The following is a 10,907-nucleotide window of genomic DNA, read 5'->3' on the forward strand; positions in this document are numbered from 1 at the left end:
TGCTTGCCACACCAGAGCTGGAGGAGACCAGCAGATGTGCCGTGTGGTTGGTTGACATCTGCTTGAGTGTGCCCAGCAGCCTGGTGTTACCTCTGCTCTTTTTACAGAGAGCAGGAAAACTGCTGTGCTGTAAGAATAACAATGGATCAGGACAAGGGTCAGATTAGATGAGATTACAAACCAGGGGGGCGTCCCGACCTACGATCCCAAAGCATTTTCGACAAGTTGGGGTTGAGATTATTAAGCGAAGAATCACTAAGAATAACAACATTTCGTATCACCGGGATTATATATGCACCTAATAAAAAATCATGACCACCTGCAATTGTTTGTGATAAACTGTTATTAAACTGTGGTCTGTCTCTCCTGTCTTTGATGAAAACCACTTTTAAACTTCAATTTATTGGAAAATGTAAAAAAATCAGTTTAGTTTCATTTTTATTTATTTATTTATTCATGTTTGTTCACTTTCTTGTATATTGGCCTGTGCTGGCTGAGAAGTTGTACCATATACAAAGATGTATAACCATAAAAAGAAAACACTGATGAATGTTTTGCCTTCAAAATATAATGTTGAAATGTAAACTAATCAATCCATATCCATTCATTAATATGTGTCTTTGAATGAGAGAATAAATGTAATGAATGATCCTGTCATGTCTGTAGAGTCTTGTCTTTTGTTATGTTCTGATTTTACATTTGTGTTTGTATCATGTCTTTGTTGTGTCTTTGTCCTTTAATTTTCTCCTATATGTCTCCCTCTGTTTTGTTTCCCTCCATGTTTCTCCTCTGTGCTCCTCCCCCACTCGTTACCTCACCTGGCCTCCTCCCTCCTCACCTGTTCCTCGTCTGATCATCAGTGTCTGTGTATTTAGTCTGTGTTTTCCCTTAACTCCTTGTCTGGTCATCGTTTCTGTCTGTTTCTGTCTAGTTTCAGTCCCTGCTTGGTATGTTTTTGGTTTTGAGTTTTGCATTTTTGATTTGAACTTTGTTTTTTGGTTGCTACTTTATCTTGCTGCCTTTTTGTACCTTTGTAACTGACACCCGTGGTTTTTGTATTCAGCTTTAAATTAAAACTCGCCTTTTGTTTCCCCAATCCTGCCTCCTGTTCCATGAGTAACTGCATTTGGGTCCACCCTCCTCTATCCATTGTTTCCCCTTTAAACCCCATCATGACAGATTCTCAAATATGTATTTGTGTGTACTTTTTGATAACAGAGGCAGATGACAGTTATTTGATCTTACTAAGGCCCAAAGGTTTGTGGTCGATGAAAATCACTGTGTTTAGGTGTCTTTGAGCAAGGCAGCTGAAGTCACTTTGCATCTGTGAAAGACAAAGATGACGGATGCTGGTTGAACAACATGCAGGAAAAAAAAGGCACAAGCACAAAAACACACCAAAAGATCCATCAGAATCTAGAAGGTACAGATGACACAAGTTCATTTTACAACTTAATATAAATGTAATTTTAGTGGAATTGGCTATTGAGGCAATCTCTTCCTTTATTATTATTATTATTATTATTATTATTATTATTTAAACTACAGCTTCACTAGGAGAAAAAAAAGAAATAGGTTTGCTGACTGTATATATCAGGCATATCAGAGGTTAAGTGATCATCCAGTGTGTTTTCTGTGATGTTGTGTTTTATGATATGTTTTGTTTTCTGAAATATTGTTTTTTCTGTCATGTTCTTGAGCTTTGACTTTCAGGGCCTCTGTACTACAGTGCCTCTTTAAGCACTATAGATTTAATATTACCTTGCTTTTCCCTGATTTAGAAGAACAAACCAATAATTGATCAAATCCTTAAGGCTTTACAATACAGTGGAAATTAAAGCACATGATTATTAGACACAGATGAGGATAATTCAGCTCAGATCAGCGTTAGTTGTCAAGCTGCTTTTTATTTCATTGTTCTCATAAATCTGTACACAGGTGCAGTATTTATAACGGCAATGTGGCCTGAACTTACTGAGGGACTAAAGTTTTGTTTAAAAACATGTCAGTGCTGTAGTGTCTTGATGCAAGGCAGCGAAAGGGTGCAGTTCTGCAGCTGGTTATCCAATATGCAAAGAAATGAGGCATTACCATTTAACAATACACACACAAACACACACAAAGATTAACAGTTGACAGTCCAGACACACCTGCGACAGAAGACCAGAGCAAAACATCTTTCTAAAGACAAGGTGAGTCGATTTCAATCATCTCATGATAGATGTAGTTTAATACTCTTTACCTTTATATCACATGAAAATGACATACAATAAAGAAATTGTGGCTTCAAACATACCTTCAGTGGACAGAAAACAAACACAAATCTAATAAAGTTGTATCATGACTATTATTCTTATACATCAAAAAGGCTTTTGGAGATCTTATTCTAAAAGACAATGGTAAGCCTGTCGTGCTCACCATCACCATGTTAGCATTGCCATTGTGAGCATGTTCTTGTTAATGTTGTTTTTCTCTTTGTCTTTCTCTCTTTTACACTGGATCCCTACTCCTTGCCCACAGTCATGTCCGTCAACTCCTCTTCCTCCTCTAATGCCGTCCTTCCTCCCTCTCCCCTTCCTTCCTCGAGCATCGTTTCCCTCATGTACAGGTGCTTCAACTCCCCACCTGGTGCTCCGATCGCCACAGCCTTAGCCATGACAAGCCTCTTCAGCCTCCTTCCTCTCTCCAGTCTTGTCCTCTACCTGGGTCTTCAGCGATGGCGGAAACAACCCTCTGGCACGACGTTGAGTCACTCCGACCTCTTTACCTGCCACGTGGCTGTCATAGAGCTGATGGGTGTCATTGGGTTCACATTCCTCCGCTGTGGTCTCCACACTGGTCTTCCACAAATGACGATGGTTAGTATCTACCTGTTCATATTTAACTTCAATGGACAGATGATCTTTCACCTCCTGACCTGTGTGGAGCGTTACCTGGCTGTTGTTCACCCCATCATGTACCTGAGCCTGAGGCCGGCACATGTTATCAGAAAAAGAAATATCGCCACTGGTTGTGTTTGGCTGCTGAGCTTTGCAATGACATATCTAACCTTCCTGGAACCAAGAGATCCAGTCATCATCTTCTACTTTTGTGTCCTGGCCATCACTTTTATTGCCGTGTCTTTCTGCAGCCTTTCTGTTCTCTGTGTTCTGATTCGTCCAGGGCCAGGGGAAGAGAGTGGCGGCAGACAGCGAGTGGACAAGTCAAAATTGAGGGCGTTCTACGCCATCTTGGCCATACTAGGGGTGCTGTTGTTCAGAACTGGGGGTAAAATAGGTGTAACTATTCTGTATAGCTCAGTAAAGATGGGGGAGTCAGAAAGGTGTGCTGTGTGGTTGTCTGTATTCTGGTTCTGTCTGCCCAGCAGTCTGGTGTTGCCTCTGCTCTTTCTACAGAAAGAAGTGAAGTCACTGTGTTGTAAGAACAACAGTGAATCAGGACATCAATCAGGTTAGATTTGTTTGCAGTAACTAAGAAACAAGCCTTAAGGCCATAATACATGCATGTTGCCCACCAGTAGGTTACATTCGCCTTGGGTCTTCTTGGGTTTGTCCTAAGGACCATATTAAAAATATAATTTTTCAACTGCAAATTTGGTGGTCTCATTAAATGCATAATCACCTATCAAATAGTGGTCTCTTTTCAAAAATGTATAGTGGTTTCACACAAACACCTTTCAAATGTGGTCCCTTGCTTTAAATATCCAATAGTTTAGCACTTAGAAATGTAGATTCCTATGATGAAATGCAGTCTCAAACAGTGGTCTCTCTTCTAACCTATCCAGTGGTTTCACGCTAACAGGGGTTTCTTGCTATACATATCAAGTAGTTTCTTGCTTAAAAATATTGAACATGATCTCAAACAGTGATATCTCATTAAATCATCCATTGTTTTTATGCCTATATTAAAAGGTTTTTCAAACAATGGTCTCTCATTACAAATATCCAGTGGTTTCAGGCTTACAAATGTTGAATCTCCATCTCTAACCACAGTCTCTTGCTTTAAATATCCAGTGGTCTAGTGCTTAGAAATGTAGAATCAACAACTCAAACAGTGATCTAATATTTATGTAAATTCAGTGGTTTCTTGCTTGATGACCAACTGCAGCCATGCCTGTCAACAAAACAAAATGTCTGCCTGACGGATTGTTGAGGTATGAAAATAAGAAGTGAGCCAGACAGGTGTTCTGCTCTTAGTGACTGTTTGGTTTGAATACACACTTATTTCAAGTTACACTTTGATTTATTCCACTTGATGTAGTTATTGTCTGAGTTATCGTCTCTAACAAATTTGAACTTGAATTTGAACTGGCTTTAAGAAGGAAGATTAAAGGTGTTTTTGCTTTAAAGGGTTACATTTTAATATGCACAGCTGCATACACAGGTGTTTCTGAGCTGATTTGAATGAGCACCCTATGTAGTACACATTTGACTGTCAGGTACAATTATTAGGTATGGAAATTTACTGAAGGGAGTCATCCAGGTGTTAGAGATGCTGGACTGACAGCGCTGTGACCTGTGACACAGTGCCTTTTTTCTAGTTCGGATTTCCATCACACCACAGGGACTTCCACTGAAAGACACAGTGAAGTAGTCCCAGTCTGGGAAGGTGGATGGGGCTTTCCATGCCTGGTACCAAAAGTTAACTTCTGATATATCTGTTGTTTGCAGAAATGTTAGCTGTGAACATTTTGTACTACATAGACGCCAAACATCAAATGTAAAGGGACATCATGTTAACAACGTGGAAGTTACTGTTTGTACCTAACATGGGTGCATCTTTATGATGTCAGACGTGTTCACAGTTCCTGGAGTTTTGTTTGTTGCTGCATTCATGAAGTTACATTCGCAAGCATACATCCATCTTTTACACCACTGTGATTTATTTTCCAACTGTTCAGTCTATTTTAGCTTATTTTGAACTTGTAACTTGCTTTATTTGAATCCTTTTTAAATCCTATGTTTGTGTCCTTCTACTTCTGTCTTATTTTAATGCCTTCATGTCTTATATGAAGCACTTTGAGATGCCTTCTTAAATAAAGAAGCTATACAAATACATTTGCCTTGCTGGAATGTCATTAGGGAAAATACTGTGTCACCACTAGTGCAGTTGTTCTGCAAATTACCCTGAACTTTGAGAACATTTGCCTTTTAAATGCCAATAGAATAAATACCGCATTAGTCTGTCACCATGCAAAAAGCCCTGCTTCCACCTGTCTTACACACACAAACATCATGAGGTTTACATAATGCACTTCTGTGCACACAAACACACAGACAGACACCCATTTGAATATCTGGACAAGACAGCAGTGATGAGCAATCAGTGAATCTGAAGAGCCACAGAGCAGATGATCTGACAGGTGCTTCTGACAAGGTTAGCATCTTTTCATTATTTTATATACGTTTTTCAAAAATGTATGTTCATTAATTTTAAAGATTTTAGTTAAAAACTGTGTTTTCACCACAGATTGTCCTGTTTTGAAGATCCTCTATATTTGTTTGAGAAAGTTGAGTTGTTTGCTACCCACTGTACATCATGTGTGATTTCTATGTGGATTTCTATGTGAAATCTCGCAGACATCCTAATGACTGCACAACAACATCAAACTGACAAAAAACACTAATTTGTGAACCAACTTTGGCAGTTTGTTCAGTGTTAGGTTAAGCTGAAAGATTGACTGTATTGATAGGTGTGAATTTGCTTCATTTTGCAATGGTAGGCGAAAAGTGGTCAGAGCATAGACATAATCTAAAAATGTTTCTTTTTATATACAATCGCATTTCAACCCTGCACTGAAATTATGTTTTGATTTGCATTGCGGTCTGTTAGTGTCTCTACAATGTGAAAATAATAGTAATGCGTTATTTTGGAGCCTGATAAGGAAACCACATCCAGACTTCTTAGTATAAACCAGTATGACAAAGCCCATTGAAATGTTAATTGGTTAATACGTTTAATCAACATCTTCCAATAGTTGGTAGAAAAACAACCACTTTGGAACCAGTATTTAATGTCTTTTCACCAGTGACCATAGATGTTTTTGCCAATCCTTTTTTTAATAGTATTGAACACCATGAAATCATTCATTTCAGCAGTAGTAGTAACAGTAATAGTCACTATTTCTATTGCGTCCATCGATGGGATGAGATATTGCAATACTTACCAAAAATGTTCAAATAGTGACCGAGGCCGTTATTCACAGTGGCAGAAAAAAACATGACCATCTAACCAATCAGGTGCGTAGGAGAGAGAAGAATATACCAAAAAATGGAAGCAAACTGCTGTACCCTGTCTAACTCGTTAAACATTTAAACATATATTTGCATTTTCACCATAGATATGTTTTTAATGTGAAATCATCTAGAAGTTTTGAGTTTGGCTGATGGTAACATGAATCAGGGATATGGCTGAGGAGAAACGACTGGAATTAGGTTCTAATCATATTATTTTGGTCAAAAAAGAGCATCAGTGGTTGGTATTACATGGGTGTGTTGCTGTACTGATGGAATTAGTGTTTTGGAAATTATACAAAATGTACCATTTGAGCCGTTGTATTAGTTAATGTCAGTGATGATGTTTCACCTCTGCCCCCCTCCCCAGTTGATGTGACCCCTCTTTTTCCTTCTTTGTGTTCTCACTACCTTTTTAGGCCCATGAAAATGTACACCGAGTCTTCCTCCCAAAATGGCTCCCTCCCTTCCCCCAACTCCTCCAGCAACTCCTTCCTCAACATCTGCTTCAATGACACACCTGGTTCCTCCATCTTCACAGCCTTCACCTTCACCAACATCCTCCTCCTCCTCCCTCTCTCCATCTTTATCCTCTCCTATGGTGCCCATCACTGGTGGAAACAGCACTCCAGCAGACCAATGAATCCCATAGACGTCTTCACCTACCACATGGTCGCCATGGAGCTGATTGGCATCACTGCATCCATCACCTGCTGCTGTGGCGCCTTCGTTGATCACCCACAGATGCTTGGCGTGGGGTGTAACATGTTTGCCATCATCTCGTGCATGAAAATGTTCTTTCACATCCTCACCTGTGTCGAGCGCTACGTGGCTGTCGTGCGCCCCATGACCTACATGAGCCTGAGCAAGACGGGTGGGGTCATGATCAGAAACATTAGCATTGGATGCGTTTGGGTGACTTGCTCTGGACTGATTGCTTTAAGAATTCTCTTGAAGCAAAACTTCACTATGATTCTGTTTTTCTGCAATCTAGCTTTGTCTTTGATTGTCACCTCCTTCTGCAGCATTTCTGTTCTCCGCGTCCTGCTTCGTCCTGGGCCGGGCGATGATGTCGGTAACAAGGGGAAGGCTGACAACGTCAAGCAAAGGGCGTTCGTCACCATCACGGCCATAATGTCAGTGCTGCTGTTGAGGTTTGGGGGGAATCTGGTCTGCATGGCTCTGGCTTCCTCACCTCTGTTGAGCTTCACCGCTGGCTGTGTGGTGAGGATGTCAGGGATCTGGTTCTGTCTGCCCAGCAGTTATGTGCTACCATTGCTGTATCTGCACAGAGCAGAAAAACTGCCATGTTTTGAATACAAGTCTGAATCAGGATGAGGAACATACATTATCACTGAGTTCCGAAAGTTTAGACCCTCATTGCATGTCATTCCTCATCTCATGTTACTCTTGTTTGCTGTTTACCTATTCTTCTCAGCTATCCAAGCTTAAAACTGCATAGAAAATGTTTATGAAAATGATAAGAAAATAATGCTTGGTGCAATAAAAGCTGTTATTGTTATATTTTTTGCGTGTAAAACCTCTATGTTTAACCTTTTGAATGGTCCCACAAATAACACTTCACCTGCGGAACATGTGACTATCATCTCTGAGCATATCTTAGTACAGCCAATTATGCTCAACCTTGCTTGTTTTTCCACCTTTTTGCATCTGAAATGCACACTTCATAAATCAGAGTAGGAATTACTGCTGAATTACCACTTGTCTTTTGCCTGGTGTTCAGAAATATATATATATTTTTGTAGAACCATGTAAGTTTAAGCAAGTGTAGTAGGTCTGTGAAAACTTAAATAAAATCATTCAAAACATATTAGTTTACTTGTTTAATCATGTTTTTTTCAGTGAAGCATAAGTAACACAACAAACATTTATGTTTTTTTTAAACAGGAAACCAAGGCCAAATGTTGATATAAACGTTGATATAAATGTTAAGTTATCAGACAGATATAACAATGACATACTTAAAATACGATATTAAAGAAAAAAACAGGTTTAAATATCCTGAATAGTATTACATTAATAGTATTACATTTTTTGCAATGATCCCTCAAAATGTGGTCATGAAACACTAGTGACAAAGATACGTAACATAGGCAGGATATTTTACAGTTAACCAATAAACCTTTTGTTTGAATTTACACTGGTGCACTGAAACAATTAACTTCTCTGTGAATTTGATAATTAAAGATTACCCCAAGCATCATCTTGAGCATTATAATCTCTTTTTAAAAAAAGAAATTCAATTGAGACAAACTTTCTACCCATTCTGATGTATCTGTGGTAGGATGATGAGGTTGGTCTCTGGTTTGGATGGAACTTGGCACTCACAAACTGCAAAGTCTGTAAGTCTGCAGTAGAGGGAATTCAGTGCATCTGAATTCAGCCTTAGTGACTAGCTAGTTCAGTAAGTTAAACAGCTTGCAGCTAAAGACCAGATATTTTTCCCAGCAGCAGGTGGAGACTGCAGCCGAGGATTTGGGGGAATTAGTTGCTAACTTTTTAGCTGTAACAAAGTAATATGACAGGATTGTGTCAGTGTTTGCTTTCCAAGACATTCTGCGGCCAAGTGGAATATTTTTTCTGTAATTCTCTAATTGTATATTTGCTCCAATCTGAAATCTGATGTCAGTTAATGCAAATCAAATCCAATCCTTATCCTCATTTGGTGTTGTTCTTAAAACACACTAATCTTCCTGTTCTGTATAGAAACAGCAGCGGTAGCAACAGACTGCAGGGGAGATTAAACCAGAATCCAAACGCCATTGTCCCACACTCTGAAATTCTTTTCACACTGAATAAAACAACCCACACCAGAGTCCAACCAAACCTCACCACCAGAACTCCCAATATGGCCACAATGGTGTAGAAAGCTCTGCGCTTTGATCGGTCAATCCTCTCCCTGTCTCCTCCCTTTTCGCCTGGCCCCGGACGTATCAGAACACAGAGAACAGAGAGGCTGCAGAAGATGATGATGGTCAGACAGGAAATCAACACGCAGATATCAAAAAAGAATGTAGAAAAAGACACTTTTTCTGAAGACATCAAGCTTGCTCCGCAAATGGAAAGCAGCCAAACACACCCAATGCTGATATTTCTGATTCTGACCCCTCTCTCTCCTTTCAGACTCAGATAGATGATGGGATGAATGACTGCCAGGTAGCGCTCCACACAGGTCAGGCTGTTAAAGAAAATCTCTCCATACCAGGTGAAGGTTACCATAGCGATCCCCACAAGTAGTAACTTGAAATGAACCACATAGATACCACAACAGACGACAGTGTACCCTACAACAGCAACTAGTTCCATGGTGACCATGTGGAAGGTGAAGTTGTCCGAGTGACTCATCGCTGCTGTGGAGGTGGAGCGCTGTTGTTGCCATCGTTGAAGACCCTGGTAGAGTACGAGGACACAGACAGGGAGGAGGAGGAGGATGCTTGTGACGTAGAACGTGGTGTAGATCAAGAGGCCGGGTTCAGAGATTAAGCAAAACATGGCAGAAGAGACAAAGACGTTGTTGGAGGAAAAGTTAGAATGAAGAAAGAAGTCATTGGAGGAGGAGGAGGACTTTACAGACATATCTGGAAGAGAAAAAGACATGACAATCAAATGAATGAAAATGAGAAGATGACAAAAGAGATTAAAAAAACTGAGGAAAATCCAGACGCCTTCCGCAATTATTACAATCTACTAGAGGTCCGTAGGTCATACTAGTCCTGTGAGAATTGAGCTTTAGTTAACCAACTATAGCTTCCCCAACACTTCACATGTAGGATGAGTGGTACCAACCAGAACAAGTCAACTGACTACGTGTAAAATCAGTATTAAGCCTCTAAACCCTCGTTTTTATAGTCTGTGACAAAAACAGTGAGTTAATAAAATACAATATCAGCTGTGCAAGTGTCCAAACAGTATGATAAATTCAAATTTCGTCTTTATTCTGTCATCCACACTCGTGGATTTAATGAGAGGATGATATTATGATAAAATAACACAGACCTTTGAGTATTTGTTTCGTTTCCCGTCTGTGGACTCCTGCGTTGATCTGCTCTCTGAGTATCTGCTTCAAACATAATGTACCGACTGTTTATTGCAGCCCAACTCCACCTCTCTCTCTCTCTCTCTCTCTCTCTCTCTCTCTCTCTCTCTCTCTCTCTAAATTCAAATTCAATCAAATCATTTGTATGACAGCGATGCAAACTTATTTATACAGCACTGTTCAGACACAAGACAATTAGAAGTGCTATACAGAGACATATATATGCAAAATATGACATTTAGAATTGTGTATACACTTGTACTAACTGTAATAGGTGTCAGTTTAAAGGATGTTTAATTTATCGGTGAATTACTTGAATAGTTGACATAATTCAAAGGATGTGGAGACAAAGGTGTGTATGCAAATCATGTAGAGTCACTGACACTGTGCTCTAAGCACATAGTTCCGTTATTCTAATCACTCTTTTTATTTTATCTGCTGTATATATGCTGCAAATTGAACCTCTCGGTCTCCATCCACAGGAATCATCACACTCGTAGACAATTACAAAAAGAACATGAGTTTCAGGTTTTGTGTGATAACACTGTAATTTTTTTTTTTTTTGTAAAACTATGGAAGTGTAAGCAATCATAGCAGGTATGTGAAAATGTAAATAA

General features: G+C 39.5%; 1 long non-coding RNA gene across 1 annotated transcript; it reads left to right on the forward strand.

The window, feature by feature from the left end:
• The first annotated feature begins 1,955 nt into the window (after nt 1-1,955).
• On the forward strand, nt 1,956-7,022 carry LOC119027053. Its single transcript, XR_005077292.1, has 3 exons — nt 1,956-2,192; nt 2,521-2,858; nt 6,653-7,022. It is a non-coding gene; the product is annotated as an uncharacterized LOC119027053 (long non-coding RNA).
• The last annotated feature ends 3,885 nt before the right edge of the window (nt 7,023-10,907 follow it).

Source organism: Acanthopagrus latus, chromosome 10 (assembly GCF_904848185.1).
Source record: "Acanthopagrus latus isolate v.2019 chromosome 10, fAcaLat1.1, whole genome shotgun sequence".
Classification (NCBI taxonomy): domain Eukaryota; kingdom Metazoa; phylum Chordata; class Actinopteri; order Spariformes; family Sparidae; genus Acanthopagrus; species Acanthopagrus latus.